Raw genomic sequence first — 20,909 nt, forward strand, 5'->3', positions numbered from 1 at the left:
GGCCCCGCGGTGCCGGGCAGGGTCTGACCCCCGCCGCCGGTACCACCAGCGACCCGCGGCCCGGCCGCCCCCTGGCCGCCCCGAGGGGGGACATTCTCGCGGACCCGAGGTGACGACCCCGGCGGAGGGATACCGACCGCCGCCAGCGGCTCCGCCGAGCGCAGCGAGCGGGCCGCGCTCCGGGCCGCGGCGGGGGCTGCGCGGGGGGCGGCGGCCGGGGCAGGGGCCGCCCGCCGGCCCGGGGCGCGCGCGGGCCCCGGCGGGGCCCCGGCGCCAGGAGAAAGTAGTCCCGCGGCCTCCCCCTCGCGCCGCTGGAAGGGGTTCGGCGGCGGAGGCGGCGGACGAGGCGTCGCTCGGTGCTGCGGCTTCAGCTGATAATTGAAGGGAAGCGAGGCGGCTGCTGCCGGGAGGAGGGAGGCACGGAGCGTCTGCGGAGGCCGCACCGGGACAAACTAGGTACCCGGGGCCCCTCCGCTCGGTCGGGGGGCGCCGGGGAGGCGGGCGCGGGGCGACGGGGCGCTCGCCGGGCCCCTCGGCGACTCCGGGCCGGGCCTGTTGTGTCATCTTGGCATTAGCCGAGCTGCCCTTCCTGGCGGCCCGGGGCAGGGGGAGGGGAGCGGCGCCATCCCGGAGCATTGTTGCAGATGGGGGTGGGGGGGCGAAAGGGAGCCGGGAACGACGCGACGCCGCGCTGGTGAGTGTGTGGGGCGGCCCGGAGGGGTGGAATGGGGCCCTCGCCGTGGAGGGAAGGGGTGGAAACGGAGCTGACAAAATGGCCAGGCGGTCCCCGAGCCCTTTGCAGGGGCATCCCTCGCCCCCCCTACCCCGGGCAGGGGTGCCGGGGGCCACCTGGCCTTTCCCGGGCCGCCTGGTGGGGCGGGGGGCGGCAGCGCGGCCGCCCCTTGGCGGGCCCGATGTGGCTGCTGATACAAAAGGGCAGTGTCAGTGTTGACACTGCCGTGCCGATTTCGATGCCCTTCCATGTCTTCCCTCCCCCTCTCCGCTTGGCCCCCTTTTCCTTAGTGGTCCCTTCTTTCCCACCCCCTCTTTTATTTTTTCCCCCCCTCTAAAGAAACTAGGGAATATCTTAAAGGAAAAAAACAGCAATTTCTTTTTCTTTCCCTCCTGCCCAGCTCGGTAAAAATGCTAAACAATCGGCCGACGTCCATATTTCACAAGCTTTTTTGGGGGGAGGAAGAAGGTGGGCAGAAAACGGAGGCGCCCGTGGGGTCGGAGTCACAAAGCTGGCTGCCCACGAAAGGGATTATTTTCGCAGCTAAATGTTTTCGAGCTGATGTTTTTCTTGTTTTCAGTCAAGAAGCAAGTTGCCTGGTCTTTGCGTTTGCTTGCATAATGCGTCGTACTTGGAGGCTGATCAAACGCTGGGTTCTGCCTTTCCTGCCTGGCTCTTCCTCCTTCCCTTTTCCCGGGGGGCTGGGTCGTGGGACAAGTTGGAGGGGGCTGGTGGCGCTGGGGCTCCCGGCTGCTGCCCCGGTGATCCGGGCAAGGGAAGGAACCGAGGCCGGGGCTCTCGCCAGACCTGCAGGCCTGTCTTCCTGTGTCCAACTTTTTTATTGTTCCCCCTTCCCCCTTCCGAGTGCACGGGCTCTCCGGCAGGCGGGGGTTTGCACGGCTCGGGAGTCCCAAAGTCTAGACGGGGAACCGGAAAATAATAGGGGAAAGAATGGAAAGTTATGTCAAGGGCTTTGGGGGGAAAACATCGACGTATCGAACAAAGGTCCTGCCTGTGTTGGAGAGAGAGGCCTGCATGTGAGGCCTGATTGTGTCGCATTTACACACGGGGAAGAAATGAGTGCTTGGTACTGGCCTAAATTTATTCTGTAAGTCTGGCATGGAACTTAAGAACGCTTTCAGAGTGTGTGTAGTTTGTTTTGGGAGAGTTTTTATTATGTGTAGCAATCCAGTAATAATTTTTATTTTAAATTCTTTTTTCCCCCCTAAAAAGACAGATCAGTTTTTTTTTTTTTTCTTCCTGCCTTGTTCAGCAGAAATAATAATGATTCAGAGCTTCTAACACTGTAATACAAAACTTAGACTAACTTCCACAGTTTGTGTTGCGTGTATTACGAATTTTGAGCTTCCTGGTGTTTTAAAGGCTGCCATAAAGAGTAGTTGAATAGTTACCATCTGATAAATTTGAAGTACATCTATCATAATGAGAAAGAAGAGGAATTCTGAGCACTTAAATTAATTTTTCAAGATTTTCTTGTGGGAACTGACACTGTGGATATACTTTTGTAAGACTTTAAAAACTAGCAAGCATTCCTGTGATTATTTCTGTTTATCTCTGGTGTAGTCTCTTCTTTTCAGTTCTCCCTCTTCCACTCTCAAAACTAGAGTTCTAATTGTACAGGGTTGGGGTTTTGGTTTTTTTTAATTTTAAATTTAAAAAAAAATATTTTTTTTTGTATTTGATGTCTGAGGTTTCTGAGATTTATTAAGATTTTTGTTAAGCTAAAAGTTTTTAAACAAGTTGTATTTTATGTATGTAAAAATATACATAATGGGCATGAAAGCACGATGAAAGTTAACTGTAGCTTTCTATTTTCTGGTAGTCTACTTAATAAATATCTATAGGAGTTAAATGTATATTACGAAAATACTAGTATTTCAGTTTTTGCAGCTGATATTTTAACAAAATATGTTGTATTTGAGCTAAGACATTTAAAAACGGTGGTCTGGTGAATAAATTCTGAAAATAATGGTTAAAGTTTTTTGGCAATATACATGTTTTTAACTTGTAATAGTTTCTCTATTTGTAAAATGCAGCTGATTGTGAGCAGCTCTGTTCTTTTGATCTTAAATGCAAAGATGTTTTTATATTGTTTAGTGTATCTTATTGTTGTGTTAGAAATACAGGTGACCAGATTTTTTTTTTCCTTTCTTAGGGTCTCTTTCTGAGAAAAAATGAGTAGTAAACTTGAATTAACAACCTTTAAGTCTTCAGTCTCCAGATGGTTGCATAGGTAGGAACCTAAACATGTCTTAGCTGTTAGTAGAAAGATTGTAGGTCATCCACAGTGTGACATTACTGCTTATTAATATAGCAGATCTACTTCAGTAGGAGTGCCAACCTGTTGAGTAAGAGCTTATGAAAATGGAGTCTTTTGATGTCTTGCAAAAGTTTTTCAGGTCAAAGTGACCATTAGGGGAGATATTCTGCATCTTCCCAGTAAATGAATAATCAAAGCAGTCATTCCTAATCAGGAATCATGCACAAGTTTTTGTGGTTTTTTTTTTCTTTTAGTTTTTCTTTTTGTATTGTACTTTGACTGTCCTCAAATCCAGAGTGTAAATATTACAGAAAAAAACTGTAATGAAAACTTGTTCTTATAAAATCATTCCTAAATTTGAAGTCTAAAGCTGTAGGTGACAACAGCACTATTCCTTCTGCAGCAGCGTAGCAAAAATAAAATGCATTTGTCTTTAATGCCATCAGTGGAGACATGATCAATTTCCATGTGGATCCTTACATCACTGACACGTCCAGTTACTCTGCAGCAGTCCAGAAGCATAACCTGACTAAACTCCTTTCATTTCTAAGTGATGAAGCTGAAGCAGAAGTTAGGAAAGTTAGTGAGTAAAGTACATGTTGGTACCTAATTTGCAGCTAAATGGATCTCAACTGTGTTAATCTTGTATTTATAGGCCATATTATTTTCTAACAAACTAGTTGGTAAGCATCATGTGGAACACTTTGGATCATGGATCTGTCTTTTGTCACACTCGGGCTAAATTTTTGTGACAAAGTATAATCAAATACTGAAATACAACATGGTGAACTGTGGCATTGACAAAAACTTAACCCAGAATCTTTCTGGGATCTCCTGTTGGTCTGTTGGATGATCAGTGTCCTGTTCATCACCTGTCAAATTAGTAACACTCCCTATAAAGCACTTTGTTGACTCTGTTATGCTCTTTTCATCAAGGTGTTACTGCCCCATTCAGTACTGACTCTGAAGGTAGTAGCACATTGGATTTTTTTTTTTTTTTGATAGAATAACATATTAGCTTTGGGTGAGTATGCTTAGTTTTCTGAAGAAGTAATATTTTGAATGTGCTCTTAATATTTTAATCACTACATAGTATCACAGCACATTTATGGGAGTATGTGGAGCAACTTCTTGCTGAGGGTTTCCATAGCTCAGTTTTTAACTTAGGACATGAGGTTGGTAACTGCAAAACAAAGTCATATTAACTTTTTTCCTTCATGTATTTTTTTTTCAGTTTATATGAAATAAAGCAATTCTCAAGGAGCAAAACTATTTTCAGAGTTCTAAGTGGTGAGCAATAATGAAAAAAATGCTTGTATGTAGCCACTTGTCTCAGGATCATTTTTTTTTTTAACAAAACAGTTGCTGAATTCATGTTTTAAAGTTATCTTCTGTAAATAAAGAAATTTTAGCTACCTATCAAATGTACAATGTCTGTGGAGGACAGGGCTAAGTCAACTGGCTTCTCCTGCCTGCTTTCAGATACCAGCAATGGTTGCTTTAGTACGAAGTTCAGTTTGAGAAGCAATTGTTCTCCTAATCCTGCCATCAAGTTGGTAGAGTCCAACTGTGTAAATATGCATATTCTCCTTCAATTCTGTCTGGCAGCCAGGGTTCAAGTGCACAGAACCAATCAGTTTACTCTCCTTGTCTATGATGATGCTTGTCTTGCAAGGTACTGACTGCTGCCAGTCAAAGTTGACTCATGAAGGTACTTGGTACAAATATGGCAGCAAACTGCCCTGAAAGCAGTAGATGGTCAACTCTGTAAGGAAAAATGGAAATATTGTTTTCGTACAGGAGAAACGGAAAACTTAGGTGTATTATCAAAAAAGTTAATCATGATGGTTTAATATTGGACTTAAATATTGAAGATGCATGAGAAATACTAGCAATGATGTTCAAGCCATGGTTACCTTCGGTTGCTCCAGAAAAGTCAAAAGTCTCTCTTGTAAGGATTCATACATTAAGCCTATTTGGAAAGTTTGGAAACCTCAGGAAGTTACTTGGCCCTTCTCACAATTGACTTCTTATACCCTTGAATAGTTTTTCATTGATTACAGCCTGATGAAAAGAGGTCCCTTTTCTGACATGATAAGAAAGGAGAAAAACTGCCAAACCTTACAAACATACAAAGGTATGCTCGGAGAAGAAACTGGAATGATTCTATCAGTGTGCAGTAATACTATGCTGGCTCATGGACTGGAGGGGAAAATCTCATTTTCTCAAGTGTTTTCCGTATGATTTGTTTTGATAGTGTCCACAAAAAGTGCACATCCCTAACTGCAGAGTTCTGATCGTCATGAAAGGTATGAAAGAGTCTGAGTCATCTTCTGGAATGTGAACCTTGAGTTGTAGGGAGCAATTTGGTGTTTCAAATTGGAAGCTGAGGTCCCTTTTTGAATAAGATGGGGTTTTTTAGGCTCTGAAAGGCAAGGTATATTTCACATTTGTTCTGCTTTCACAGCAACTTGTTGCTGACAACTTGTGTTCTGTTGCATGAAGTCCAAATAACTAAGCATAGTGTAAAGAAGGGCACATAGTTCCTAGACTTTTATAAAGCCGGAAATAAAAGAATACAGACATGTTCTTTGTTCTCTTGTGTATGTATGGGTTTTTTTTGGGAACAAAAGCGTTAAACTTTCAGGAGGCTGTCAAGCCCTGAGATGGGCATTAGACTTAATACTGGCAGTGTGCACCTTTTTTGGTTTTGTAGTTGGCTGTTTGAAGCATGGTTAATACCAATGTTTATTAATGCAGAGCAGTAACTAATTTTTTACCTTGATTTTCAGGTGTAGTGTTTAATAGTAAAACTCTTACGAAAACTAGGTCTGTGACAAACTCATGCCCCAAGGTAACTAGGTGTAGATTTAGCTATGTTTGCTTTTAGAAAGCATGTATGCTGTTCTGTTCTCCCTCATTTTTCTCCACATCTGTCTTGCCTTACTTTGAGCTCTTGATAATTTGTCTTGCCAGCTCTGGGTAGGAGAAATGATCTCTCTGTACGTGGGCTTTTATATGCTTGAAGTCTGTTCTGTAGCTCTGCTCTAGTCCAAGACCACTTAGATTCAAAAGTACAGGTAAATAAGTGTGGAAATCAAAAATACAATTTTGTATAGTATCTTCTGTGTTGAAAACATTGAGGTTTTTGGGATCAGGAGCACCATAAATGAGTTGAGGCACCAAAAAGGGAAAGATGGAAACAATGCATAGTAACACTAGTCAGGGTGGACTCTGATATCCCCCATGCCTGCCCTCCTCCCCCTTCCCTCCAGCCCTAAAGAAAAGGAAAAACACACACCTGCATCCCACCCACTCATTAAGGGACTTGAATTACATGTCCTTGATACTTGTATAATGATTAGTTGCTTACTTAAACTCCTGCAGTTAGTGAGGAGAAGCTCTCTTTGCATTATATATGCCTTTGTGGAATATGTGGTAGATGTGTGTTTTTGGACAAGGTAATATTGTAAGATGTGGTTAATGACAGGGCTAGAGGATGGCATCTTATCCAAGTTAATAATGTTCTGTGTCTTCTAATGTCAAATCCCTTATGTAATTTGCTTATTCAGTGTAGGGAGTGTCCTGTCCTGGAAGGTGTGTGCAGTGTAACTGAATCTTCTGATCACAGGTGAGATGTGGCTGTGCATTTAAAGAGGACAAATGAAGGAAGTAACTGAGGGTGCATATTAATAGACTGTATGCTGAATTTAAACTTGGAACTCTGCCTTCCTTAGAGAGTGTTTTCTTCCTCTTTATTTTGGGGCTACTCTTTATTTATAATCAACTTACTGACTGCAAACTGTAATTTCACTTATATTGAGCTTTGCAGTTGTTTCAGGTGTGATGGCTTGATGAACTTACCCATTGTACAGGGGTGAGGGGAAGGTAAGAAATAGCTCAGCTGAACAAGGACAGCAGTCATAAGCTGTGTCAGTAAGCCTGAGTGAACAGCACCTGAGAAGCAGGTACATAGCTAGGTAGGTACACATGAGATCTTTAAGTTAAACAGCTGGGGATGACACAATTTCAGCTAAATCTCATTTAAAGAAAGGGATGGAAGCCGCATAACTTCAGCAAACTTCAAGCCATAATTTCAAGTGTTACGGCTTGTACTTTAAAGATCTGCTGCAGTCTATTCTACAGTGTTTTTCAAGTTTATATGATGACAGTGGATGCTGCCATATCTTATTCTGGTAATATTCTGCCTGTTGTATTTAGCAGATAATAGTCTACAATAAAAGACTGGTAATAAAAATTAAGACTTGAATTATACTATAAGTCTGTGGATTAAAGAAGTTAGTTTCACTCTCTTACTCAGTTACAGGAAGCTTGGCAGAAGAACAGATACATTCCTTTGCCAAAAGTAAGATAGAGGAAATTTGACAAACACGTATTTCCTATGGCATCTCTTAAGTTGGTATAGTTCTGCTGTATATTTGTAGACTTGCAAATGAACATAGGCATGCTGGATACTTGACTCTTGACAGCCCCTCAGAACTTTAACCAGCACTTTTTAACTGGAATTGGAAGAAGCATGTTAAGGGAAATGCCATTGCACACCTCAGTCGGCACATTTAAATGCTTCATTGAGTGGGTAGAAAGTGAGCTCTCTTCAGATTAGCTGTGAAGAGGAAAGATGAATTTTGTGAAATTTATGATGTGAAGGAATGGTACCACTTTAATGCCTTCTGTTAATGTTGACATATTTGAGCACTATGGACATACTGTTGTTTTTTTTTTTTTTAATAGTTTAGAGGTTCTTGATGTATTATCCAACTCAAACCAGAGTTGGAACAGAATGTGCACTGAAAATTCCAACTTTATTGTGCTTTATGGAGAGGAACTCAAGTAAGCTAGAACCTGAGAACTTTATAATTAAAAACTGGGGGTAAATAGGAATGTAGTGATGAGTTAATTTTTGGGAATACACTTAAACTAAATATAAAGTTGCCTGTGAGACTCCACTGAAGTGGCAGGCCAAGTAATCTCGATCTATCACTTTCAAAATACAATGCAGTGACCATACTTGTTGCTATGCTTTATGGCTTCCAGAGGTTGCCTGGAGTAAAGTATATTCCCTGTAAGCTTTTCCTCTGTCACAGACTTAGCCAAAAGCTGTTAAAACTATTGTAATTTAAATAAAGTAGTTTCCTATTAAATAACAAGGCAATGGATAAACAGTTGTATCATCTGTTTTTCAAAACTTCTTCATTCATTTATTTTATTCAGATGAAATCTTGGGCTTATATCAGATTGAGATCTCACACTTGAATGCAAACTGTGATTCTTGCTGGTAGTACCTGTAGTGCTATCAGGAACGCTCAACTCCCTCGACCTGTTCTCAGCCGTCCGCCTGTGCTAAACTAGTGTTGCTTCTGTTTGTGGCATCTGTTTGTTGGTTTCACATCTACTTTGCAATTACTGGAAACTATTAGGACTGATCTATACTATTATTTTAATTAATTAATTTTAATTGAAATAATTTTTATCCTATTTTAGCAGTGTTGGAGCATCTTAAAAACTTTTATTGGAAGTAAGCCATGTAGATTGCTGTGCATTACCAAGTTGTATAGTGTGTCTTAATTTAAAAGCTGTTCCCCTTCAGCTAAGAAATGGTTTCTTCCTTAGTCTCAAAGATTTGCAATACTGTTTTCCTTCACCAAGATGATGTCAGGCTGCTTGGAAAGTCAGCTCAGTAAGATGGCAAATCAAAACCAGACAGCAGGTGATAGTGCTAATTGATCTAACAGCAGCGTTCAATTAGATTTTGACTTTCTCTGTTGTGTAACCCACTCTGAAACATCAGTTGAGTTGAATGTTAGCAACTCATTTACAAAACTTTCTCTGTTGCACTTTCATAGGACTCTTATGTTTTTTTGTCTGGTAGTTTGACATGTAACTCTTTCCACAAATGGAATAACTGGTTTGGTTTTTGGAATATATTAACTTTGGCAAGTTTCCTCCCCTCCCCCCCCCCCCCCCCAATGTGGCAGATATCAAACATGAACATATGGGCACAGAGTGACACAGCAATAGAAGGATCAAGCTGGATAAACAACCTCTGCACAGACTAACCCTATCCAAAAGTGTGGTATATGGTTTGTGGTTTTTTATTTTTAAATCCTAGAACTTGCTGCTTACTGCAATGACTTGCTTTATGTAAGGCTGTCTTCTGCCTCCCTCCTCTTCCCCAGGAGAAGGTGTGGGGACAAGTTTTCTCTCTTCAGTCATAACAGAGCTTCAGTGGTAGGTACCATGGGACAAGAAGGACAGTAAAAGCTTCTCAAATTGTAGATATTAGAAGTGTTGGCTTCTTTGCAGTGTCTTCTCTGACTTCTTACACCTTCTGAGAAAGAGGTGTAAGAATGCATAGCAAGATAAGTAAGAACAATAGCAAGAATGGTGTTCTAGTTACTTCCTTAGCCAAAAGATCCAAAGAGGGTACTAGCTTTTTGTAGGAACTGAGCCTTGAAAGAGATTTTGTACCTGAGCATCATGAGCATCTCCTCTCTCTGGTGGGCATAGTAGGACAACAGAACTTGTTAGTTTTCTGTAAGGACAATGAAGACTCTCTCTGGGAGTAGGCTTAGTAATAAACCTCATACTTGCATTTTTAATTCTTCAGTCCTCCTGGGATATTCTTTCAGCATGTCATGTCTCAGAATTTAGGATCATCTAATTTCCAGCCTGAAAGATTCTCTTTAACTGTTGCCTGCTAACTGTATCAATACTATCCACTCTTTATTTTCTTCTGTTGATGTTTTGATCTTAGCACTTACTGAAAGTATTTACAACCTTGTTGCCAGGCTAAGCAATACAGGTTTTATTAGTTAACTTTAAGATCACCCTTCTGGTTTTCAGCGGGAATTCATGTCTCTTGACAAAGGCCCACTGTGATAGGGTAGAGTATTTCACATAAACACTGTTTTTGCAAAAGCACTGAGAATTCTAAGTTACTTGGTAATGGTGCATACACGAAAGCATTGGTTCCTCTTCCACACCTCCTCTCCCATTCCCCTCCAGCGTCACTCTGGGAGGAACTGGAACATGCTGACAGGGTTTGGCTTACAGAAAATGCTTTTTGGGTTCAGTACTGAAGTACAGCAACTCCATATTGAGTGGTAATATTGTACTTCATAGCATTGCAAGTGTCTCTTCAGAATAATTTACTGTTCCATATTTTGATATATCCTTACTATTTTGGGAGAGAGAGGAGAGAAAAGGGGACTTGCAGATTTTGATAATTTTGGAAAAAGGGGAGTTTTAAGGGATCAGCTCTGTGTTTAGATAACCATATCACCTGTGTAGTTATTTGGAAATAAGCAGGGCTGTAATAATAACAAAGCTTTCATCTTAGTTCATAGTTTTCTTCTATGGGTAATAGTCTTCCAACATTATAAATACTTTCTGTTAAATTTTTGCAATGATGCAATCTGTTTGGATGCTACTTAAGAGCAATTTAAACAGTCTTGGGTTTAACAAAACAGAAATAAAATGTGAATGACCTCTGTTCTGTGAGCCAGGAAACAGTAACAAGTGCCCAGAGTTCTGCTGTCAAAAACCAAAATCTTTTACTTCTGGAGTCTGTTGATGTCCTGTCATTACTGAAGTATGATTTCAAGAACTAATGCCATTACAAGTTGAACATTATTGCCTGCCTTCAAGTGTTAAAAGTGTTTAAGCACCCACAGCTTACAGAGGCACTATTTTCCAGTTGTTTTTCAAAACCTTGGGCCTTTGACTGCGCATTCAGAGTTGCTGTGAATGTTGTAAGTCCAGCTATGTTTGAATGGTAGAATATTCTTTCTTGAGTGTGTTTGCTGTAATGCAGCTTTGAAGCCCACTGGGTGGAAGCTGTAGTCCTCATCAGAAAGTACATTTTGCTAAACTTTGAAACTTTGGTTCAGTGAGAATGTCTATCTACATAAGTTCATAGGGTAAACAAATACAATGTCATGGCACTACTGACACATGGAAAGAAGGTAGACTGTCCTGTGAAAAGTATTTGAAAAAAATAGACTTTGTCTCTCAGGAAAGGAGAAGGCCTATTCCTGGAAATACAGTCAGCACTAAGGGTATGTCTTTAAATAGTAATTTTGTTTTTTAAAGCAAAGAGACAGTTCTTCCTTACTGTATTTTTTGTACCACTTTAGGCTGGAGGACTTTAAATACCTGATTTCTGTGTAAAATACCTAGTTGTCAGCTAAAGGCCCATTTAAGGAGGAGAAAAAGTGAAGTGCAAAAGAATGTACAAGTGTTCAGTTTTCATACCACTGATTCTAGCTGTGTTGTTATAAATGTTACAGCTATACAAGGAGAGATAGTTCTCAGGCATTCTAAAGATGTTAACCTGCCATATACCTGTCATATACCAGGCATTCTAAAGATGTTAACCTGCCATGCCTAAGCTTTGAACGACTGAGTCAAGGAATTAAAGAACTCGAAGTTTTGTGCCTATGGATTGAGGAATGGTGCTCAGAGATTACTGAGTGTGACAAGTAGAGGAGATGTAAGCTACTGTATTTCCTCAAATTTTCACCTAGCCCTGTGAGACGTAGCTGAGTCAGGGCTTGTGAACCCTTATCCTTGCTTTATGTATATGATCTACCTGGTTAAAAAGCCTACTTCAGAAGGAGTTGGGCTTTCTGTTGACAACATCAAATGCAGGATGTGACTAGTGCAAGCCCAGACCTGTGGCAGCTAGAAGCAGCAGCTCAACCTATGGCAGAATATAGTGATTTAAATGTCTAAGTTTAGCTTAGATGCATCCAAAAGCAGGGTAGTTTGTTACTACTTAATAGTGTTCCAGGTTATGACAACAAACTAGAAATGCATTTACTCTGGGGTGTGTTTGCTCTATTGTTGGGAAGGTTGGTGGTCCAGCTTTGAAGTGGGAATAACTTGAAAATACAAATTTGTGACTGGCTATCATTTAAACTGTTTTGTTCTTTGTACTTGAATAGACTGGAGTAGTGTTTGTGCTGGGAGAGTGGAGGAGAAGCTGATGTAATTTCAAGTTGCCTCATCAGAATTTGAAAAGTTTAACTTGTGACAGTTGGTGATGGATCAAAATGTCAGGTTTTAAATTGTCTAGGTCAACTTTTACAGATGCAATTTATATTTTTTGACCAACTGCCTAAGTTTCATGTGCTAAATTTTAACATGAAAATGGTTGGCACTGGCATAATAGTGAAGCTTATGATTGTACTCTATCATACCCTCTGAGGTGTGTGTAACTTTGGATAAAAACATGTAATAGTTATAAACTACCTTCTGTTGATGTATATGGTAGAGGTAGAAACTACCCAAGACTTTCATGTAGCTTTGGATTAGAGCAACTAATTTGCCTTCCTATTTTATCTAGGTGACTATATTTACTAGGATGTCTCTCAAGAAATGCAGTTGGGATTTTTAGCTTCCATCAGTACTTGGTATTCTTTGGGAGATATAATGGAGCTCAGCTGAGCAGCTGCATAGTGCAGACTCACGGCTCTAATGCCCTCAAGTCTGGCCTGTTTGTTTTCTTTCCTTAGTCTGTGCTGTAACTTCAGTAGTGAGTTAAATATTGTATGAAGAGTATAAGGAAGTGTAATCACCACTAAGTTTAGAATTAATGGAGTTACAAAAAAACCCAAAAAAACAAGTAGGTGTTTGGCTCAGAACGTCTGTCATACTTGAATATGTACGGAATATTTATGCTGTCATTTTAATCTAAAAAGTATCCATTATAAAACACAGACTGTGATGCCACATCTGAAATGTTTTCCTTGAAAATGAAAAAGTACTTCTGACACTTTCAGGCTCTTATCATGCAACTGTTTAATATAATAAACAGTACCATGTTAGTAATATGTTAGTGGCATATTCTGCCCTTGATGTAAGAAAAAACAACTATAGGATTCTGTTTTGGAAATTCTGTGTTAGATGCTTTATATCCTCCACTTTCTACCAAAATAGACATTTAATAGGAAATAGTTTCAATTAGGTTTTCACAGATAACTGCATGTTTGGAGAGCTGTGTTTTCATCAGCTTTCGATTATGTGGAAAAGGTTTGTGTTGGACAGATCAGGCTGTTTTCAAATAGCAGTACATGATGTCTGTGTCCCAAAACTGGTCTGTCAAGGGAGCCTTTAAATATAAAGTAAATGTACAGATAAATTTTGAATAGCATAGAATAAAGACCTAAAGTCAGTGCAATAATTTGGCATCTTTGGTATCTAATAGGGGTTGAGGTGCTCTCCTTAGTACTTCATCCCAGTAGTTGATGGGAGAAAAGATGTATTTCCAAGACATGACATTGGGAAATTGAGGTGTTAGATACTGGGATTACTAGAATGCTTTTTTGCTCATTAATCATATGGGGGATGAGGATGTGCATGCTCCCAACTGTCTTTGGTTTGCAAAACAGATTGAAGAGAAGAGAGGCTGTAGCCTTTAGGAAATACGTACATTTTACCTGTGGTATGTAGGATACTGTGCAGAGGGAAGGGAAGAAACTGGGCTCGTTCTTCTACTGTGCACAGGAGAAGGAAGAAACTGGCTCACTTCCAGATATTTTCTGTCTTTCTTTACAAACCTGTCTACTTCATATTCTTTTAGCTTTCCCTGAAGCCACTCCATTCCCTGTATGTTTTTTACTAAAGTGTTGTAAAGAGTTATTTTATCTTGCACCATGATGAAGCTGCCCTCTCCAGTTAAATACCCTTTTGTCTTCCTTACTAGTGCATTTTATTAAATGGCTTATAAGAGGATGAGAGTAAATAGGATGATGTGGAGTAGTTCTGGAGTGTCTCATGGGTATTCTTAAAAGAAAAAAAAAAGCCCCAAACCAGAAAGACAAGACATCTTGCATGGGAGTTGAGTGAACTTTGCTTCCAATTCAGTGTCATATTACCAGTATGGGATTATTTTCATGTTTGCAAAAATGTGTTTTAGGAGTGTAGCAAGATGGATGCATTGCTTAGCTTACATCATATACATCTAAATTGATGTATACACAAAGCACTTAGGGGAAACACTGTCTTCCTTTCCTCTCTTTCCTCTCCACCGTATTCTTTTTTGGTCCTAGACAAGGCCAAAAGTATTGTGTTGTTTTGCAGGGCAGTAGGTTGTAGGTTTGCTCATAAAGCATAGTTAATCATTAGTGTTGGATGAAAGGTCACCAGCATAGGAGACAACTCTTTGAGTATTCTGATTGGGTCACAGAGCAAATTGCAAGAGCAAAGGCTTATCAAACCGGCTATTGTAATATCTTCTTAAATAATCATTTTGATCAAGCTATAGAAAACTTACAGCTCTGCTTGTTCTTTTATGAGTGTCTCAGGGTGGTGAAGAGATTGTGTTCTTCTGTTATGTGTTCTGTATTCATCAGAGAGCAGAAGTTTAGCTGGAAGGTAACGAAAAGCCTTGAACAGATTTGGGCAGTACCTATTGGAACATTTTGTTGTCAGAAAGTAAGGAGCCTTTCTTCCAGCCCTGATGTGATTGACTATTGACAAGAAATTCAGACTTTGACAAACCTGGCCATGCTAGGACCCTAGGAAAAACACCTCATTAGTGTTAACTTGTTAGTCTTGTGAGCTGTAACATATGGGCATAGTTACAGTTGTTCTTGTTCAAGGAAAGTGTGTGGGTAGCCTGGGAAAGATGAAGTAAAAATCATTGGTGAGGTAAAGCAGAAAAATGTCCTAGCGGTACTTGCACATAAGGGAAGGAGGAGAGGAATTTGTAGCAGACTTTCTTGGTGTGTATTCGGTGATGCCGAGTTCTTGTTTAGCTTAAAACTAAGACTAAATCTAGCATCTTGCTAAAAAGCACTTCAGAGAGCTCTAATATTTAGTCAGCATCAAGCACAGCACCTTGTTCCCACAACATTCTCTTGTTTTACTTGTGAAGTGCTGAGAAGGTGTAAATGTGCAGAGTGGTGTAGACACTTGTCAAAAAAGCATGCCATAAAGTTATTTAATTCATTCAGAAAACTGTGGCTTCTGACAACTTTTTCCATGACTGTAAAAGTTTGAACCTTCCTTAAATACAATTGTGGGACCTATACTGTATATTGTTCCCTGTATTTAGGCATGAAAGAATAGCTCTGAGCACTGTAAAGTCATGATCTTACAATTCATAGGATCAGTTTAAAGACAGTGTAATCCTTAGTGTTTAACAGGTGTTTCTTGGGTTGTGGCTTTGTTTTGCTCAGCTTTACCCAGAACTTCTGTTTATACAGATATTTGGTAGGCAATTTGGTTCATGATTTCATACCAGGTAAATGTCTTTAATTGTGCCTGTGTCAGTAATTTGGTATGTGTATTGGAGCTTGCTCCTAATTACATCACTCTAAGATATAATGTAAATGTATAAATTTTTTTGTGGTTGAGAGAATGTCTCTGGCACATAATTCTAAGATGCTGCTGGTTTAAGCACTGCCCAGTTGAGAAAACTTAAATGTGTTTTAATTCTTTGTTTTTACAGTGTTCTTGTGATAGCAAAAGATCCATATGCAGATCCAGTGCTGAGGAAGCCGGAAACTTAACCTGTTTTAATTGGATTTCTTCCTCAATGACTGCAATTAAACCATTTCCCAGATTGTGTCATGTGGCGTAGGGCTCTTGCTATGTATTAGGCCTATTACCTTTTCTGTGTAGCATTTGGATGGAGTCTCTGTTCAGGAGAACAACATAACCTGCTTGAGCCAGTATGGGAAAGAAGCCTCAACAGGCATTAGTCTGAATCAGTGCTAGATATCAGTGATTAGAAAAACAACACAAAAACTCCCGAAATCCTCCTGATTTGTCCCAAACTTGTCTAAATTATATTTTGAAGATGCAAAAATCTGAGGACCCGCTCTAGGTGAGTAGAAAACAGATGAGTGCCTTCTATCTGGCCTTGGAAGCATAAGTTATTTTTTGAAATTTTTGTTTTTAGCTTTGTAGTTTTCCTCTTTAAGGCATGCTGCTATTACTGAGCAGTTTTGTAAACTGGTTTAAAGCTGATGCAGGGTATTATCAAAATGAAGATCCAGTCTTCTACTCCTTTACCTTGTTTTTATAATACCCTTAGACCTGTGGTCTTGAGCTCATCTCTGGCACTTTTCTAATCCACATCTACAAGTCAACTGGCTTTTGTGTTTCTTTTTCCAGCAGTAATTTCTGTGACATCTAGTCTCTGAATTTCTTCAGTGTAGTGGCTGATTAAAGTTCTTGGCTTTTTGTTGTTGTGGGTTTTTAATTGTTTGTTTTTTTTAGTTTTTTTTTGGGGAGGGGGTTGGTTTTGTTTTTGCCTGTACCCTTCTAATTGTCTAGGAGATTGCAGAGATTATTTTGTGTTAATTTAAACTTTGTGTGACCAAACCATGTTTTACTAGTAACTGAGCTCATTAGGTCTCTCAGTAATTTAAGACAGCTTGGCAGAAGTTGATTAGGAATTTGGCAGGTCTCAGAAAACCTTCCATGCTGCAATTTGGGGCACGTATTGTCTAACAGGCTCTGCAGGTAGGACATGGCTGTGCACTATATCAGTATTTGTCTTGTGCTGTTGTGCTTGGTTTTGCTTAAGGGCTGTGTGTGCCAGATGCAGGTGAATGGCAAACTGCAAATAAGGCACCATCTGGTCTATGGCATTAGAATAAGGAAGAGGCTTGGTGTTTGAGTCGTAGGTTCTGCATTCAGACTCAGTGTTGTAAGTAAATGCAGCTATGCAGCTCAAAGGCAGCTGGGCATTAAGCATTGGTGGTGATGGTTTTGAGTACTTCTTGGTTCACTTGCAAGAAAGTACTGAAATAAGCTGCTAAATTGAAATTTGTATAAATCACTCAGCTATTTTTTTTCTTTCTTTTCCTCTGGTAATAAATGCCTCTTTTCTGAACTTCGCCACTTGGTCTTAGCTTGACCACCTGCTTTTAGCTTGCCTTCTTTTCTGGCGGTGTCACTGACCTGTACTTCATGAAGGATTCTGTGCTTTGATTCGTGTTGTCTCACAGAAGATAAAGCTCCTCATTCAAGTAAATTCTGTCTTCTGAGTAGAGTCGTCTTCATTCTTGCCAGACAATGTGGTTTTGTGTTTGTTTTGTTTTTTAATGTTTTTTGTTATGCTGTGAAAGCTTAAACCACTGTTCTGATAGTGACAACTAAATAAGGGTTTCTAGAGAGTCTGAAATAGAAGATCATGTAAGATTTTACTTGTTGTTTATGATTTTTTTTTTTAATTAAAAGTCTGCAAGAAACGAAGAATTCATATCAGTTCACTTCATGTACAAACAGCATGGTTTTGGTCAGAATTTGGCTGTTGGAAGATGTGTTCTTTTCTGTTAGGGAGAGCTGCTTTTGTTTGATTTTTAAAAAGGAAAAGAACTATTATTTTCATTGTTACTACAGTTGAAACTATGCTTCTGTTAATACCTGGTAGCGGAATTGCATCCTGAGGCTCTCATATTGTAGAATTTGTCAGTATGTAACAGTTTTAAAGGTCCTGTAGAGGTGAAGTCAAGTTCTTCTTGTAGGACTGATTTGGCAGAAGAACTTTGCTCTGTGACACAAGTGTACAAAGATGAAAACTTTGGACATATTTGTTCCTCACTTTTCCTTTGTTTCCTATTGCTGTGCTAAAAGGAAAAAAAGATCTATCAATAAAGATAGGAAATGTGATTCAGTACTTTGCAGCAAATTTGCCATGTTTGTGTGTGCCTGTTCTCTGTGTGGTCTAACAAATCTTTTGTGTTACTGACATGGCTTAAATACCTCTGGGCGGCTTCTGAAGCTGAGCTGTCTCTGGTTAGCTTGCAGCTATCCAGATCAGACTATTTCTTGATATAGATTGACTGGATTCTTATACTTTTGATAATCTTTATATCTCAGGAAAAAAAAAATTAACTGCTGCAGAGTTGATGGAATTATGCAACAGAACTTAATGTTTAGCTGGTTAAAAAGCCAAAATAATACAGAACACTTAATTTAGACTGAGAAACTACAGGTGTTGTAAACATGAAAATATTTTCTTGAAGCTTTGAGTCTTGGCTCTCTGCCACAGTGAGAGCATTCCCTTCCTTTGTTAATAAATTCAAGTCAAATCATACAGTAGAGGAAAACTTACACTGAACTAGTTCGGACAAGTTATGAATGGTGACATGGAAAAGTATCAAATTTAGTTTATTTGGAGAAGAATAACTTTAATATTTTAATTTTTTTACAAGGGCAAATTCTTTGAATGAAGTAGTGAGTAAATGTTCCAGGAAATTATTTTTATAGTTAACTCTATTACTCATGCACTCAAAACCAAAAGGAATAGTAGCTATTGACAGCACTTTCAATACATAATGTAAAACTACAGAGAAGCAAGAGAAAAAAAAATGAAATGCTTTCTATTTTTCCTAGTTTCTCCTTTGGATGATGTGTATGTTGTTTTGGGAACCAAAGTGCAGTCCAAAGACTGACACAAATTGTAATATTTCAGTCCTTGATGGACATAGGAGATAGAAAGCAGTGATGTGGCAGAACTGAAGAGGGATGCCCTCAAGAGACCATTTTATTTGTTCCATGCAGCTTCCTTAATTTTTCTCCTCAGACTGCAGATTCTGTTTTTTCAGAGGGGAAAAAAGGACTATAGGAGTGAAGGTGTTTACTGTCTTAATGTTAAGTAGCCCTCTCAACCACCTTGCAAGAGTTCAGTTAAGAATTAGACCTGATTTTATGTTCTCTGTGCACAAATACAGTGATTTTTTTTTTTCTTCAGTAATGAAATGAAGCTCAGGATTCCTGTGTACCATGAGCTGGGAACACCAGTTGTACAGCCAGACCTAATATTCTTGAGCTTGCGCTTGTATGCTGTACAAGCTTTAGTGTTTTTGTTCCTTTAAACTATTCAGGTGAGTGAGAATGTTCTGCTGTCTAACTTCTGTAGGTGGTTAAAGTTTTTTTTAGCTAATTTGTGGCCCTCCCCTTCATCCATAGGTTTCTCTTGGGTCTTCAGCTGACAAGTTAGTTGTGTTGTTGACTGCCAGTGGTACCTGTACTTCTCGGTAATTTTGAGTAGTGCCCCATTTGCTATTTCAATTTGACTTTTCCACAGCCCAGAAGGACTTACTGATGTTCAGGCTGTGGCATAAAGGCCAATCCATTGTTTTATTTCTAAAGGAATGATGGTTGTCAGTTCTCCATAATCTTAATGGAACAAGTTTTTACTTTTCTTACAGGTCCCTGAAGAAGTCTTTAGTTTTCTTTTCCTATACCAGGTTCAGTGAAAGGTCTCTGCACTCATGACTTCAAGCTGCTTGAAGCAGGGGAGACTATTCAGCTTCTGCAACTCAATCATTGTCACAGAACTGTTCTTATCAACACTGAAATATGTGATACATGTATTTAGCTCTTTTCTTAACCAAAACTTCTCATATCTTCCAGTCCTCGCAGGAGGACAGTAGCCAGAAGTCAGTAGGTAAATGAGCTGCCTTGCTTGCTTGGGGTCATGGCATGGATGACCTTTTGGATCACATAGTGCTTGACAGCCTGGGCATTCCTCTAGCAAGTAGTGCAATGCATCTTTTCAGAGGTGTTTTCAGTGTTCTTACTGCCTGTGGGAACTTGTAAACTTCTGGTTGCAGATAATGAGTATTTAGCAGTAAGAGTCTTACTGTTAGCAGTAAGAGATCACAAATACAGACTTTTTTGCTCTTCTTCCTTCCCCTTTCATACAGAGACTTTCTCTTCACAGTTGTCTATGTCATTAGACATCTATGTATAAATGCAGTCTGGAAAACTATGTAGTGGTTACATCCTCTCAGGCTCTTAGCCACTCATTTTGCTGTTCTGTCAAGGTGGCCTTCAGCACTTGCCACTCCCTTGGCTAGAAGGGTAGGCAAGGGCTGACCTCTTGAAGGTCTGGGAAAGGGAAAGCTGACTTCCTAATGCAGCAAGACCTGAAGTTTGCCTTAATTTTCTGATGGCTGTTTGTTGTAAAGTCAGTGGAGCAGGGAATAACTCCTGTTCCTTGACTGATTTATTTTAGTTTTTTTCTTTATGTTGAAATCACTCCAGTGATTCCAGGGAAGCTGAATTAAAAAGAATTCTTCCACTGTAAATGAATCTAGGAAGAATATTTTACTGAAGTTTTTCTCTTCTTTTGTTGGCAACTTGGAAAATTATTCTATGGCTAAGAGCTTACATATTGCCCTAAGTTATTCAGTAAAAATGGGCATATGAGCTGGTCCTAATCTATAATATCTTCAGAGACTGGACTCCTTTGAGGTTTGTAGCTTACATGCCCATTTTTCTTACTTCTTTGTGTTAGTCCAGGTTACTGGATTGTGGTTTTGAGGAACCGAAGGGGAGGGAGGGTTTTCTGAGCTCTGTGTGATGGCAGTGAGGAGCTGGGCTGTAGTTAGCTCTTCTCTCAGAGCACTTGTACTTGGAAGGGATGGAGAGCGTGTCCTTGGGTATGTGTATGTCTTACACAGATCTGAAGTCTCAGGTTACTTGAAATGACATCTGTGGCATGAAATTTTAAAGTTTCTGATATTCTATTAGTGTCTTCTTTGCATGCTTTTATGTATGGTGATGCTTTGATACCTCAATTTGTGATTTTTTTTGTTTCCCTTTCCCCTTTGTTCAGGGTAGCTCTTGTGATTCACGTCTTGCTCAGGACTCACGTTGTATTTTGTCAATGTGGTTAGCAATTGTCACCTCTCAGAATGAGAGCTGTCTAGTTGGTCAGATGGTTGGACCATACCATCTCAAGAGATTCATTCCAGCCAAGGCTTTTTTTAATAATTCTGACTTAACTCTTTTACTTAGTTGAACTCTGCATCAAAAAGGCATCTGGTTTGAAGAGGAGTTTGCCTCTGAATGCTGTTAAACTCTGCTTGTCTTCTTATCGATTCCTTATTAATGTCTTCCTAGAGAAGT

At 40.0% G+C, this 20,909-nt stretch overlaps 1 protein-coding gene across 15 annotated transcripts in view; it reads left to right on the plus strand.

The window, feature by feature from the left end:
* The first annotated feature begins 25 nt into the window (after positions 1 to 25).
* The window catches only part of TRIP12 (thyroid hormone receptor interactor 12), a 79,859-nt gene continuing 58,975 nt past the window's right edge, over positions 26 to 20,909 (plus strand). For 6 of the 15 annotated variants that reach the window (XM_053951733.1, XM_053951744.1, XM_053951747.1 and 3 more), the window contains exon 1: positions 9,045 to 9,263. The gene's annotated coding sequence lies outside the window, so the exon portion shown is untranslated. Of the gene's footprint in view, positions 110 to 340; positions 457 to 624; positions 695 to 2,962; positions 2,988 to 9,044; positions 9,264 to 15,489; positions 15,868 to 18,744; positions 18,878 to 20,909 lie in introns of those variants that run through there. The other 9 variants (XM_053951736.1, XM_053951734.1, XM_053951739.1 and 6 more) reach the window with 9 other exon arrangements.

Source organism: Vidua chalybeata, chromosome 10 (assembly GCF_026979565.1).
Source record: "Vidua chalybeata isolate OUT-0048 chromosome 10, bVidCha1 merged haplotype, whole genome shotgun sequence".
NCBI lineage: Eukaryota > Metazoa > Chordata > Aves > Passeriformes > Viduidae > Vidua > Vidua chalybeata.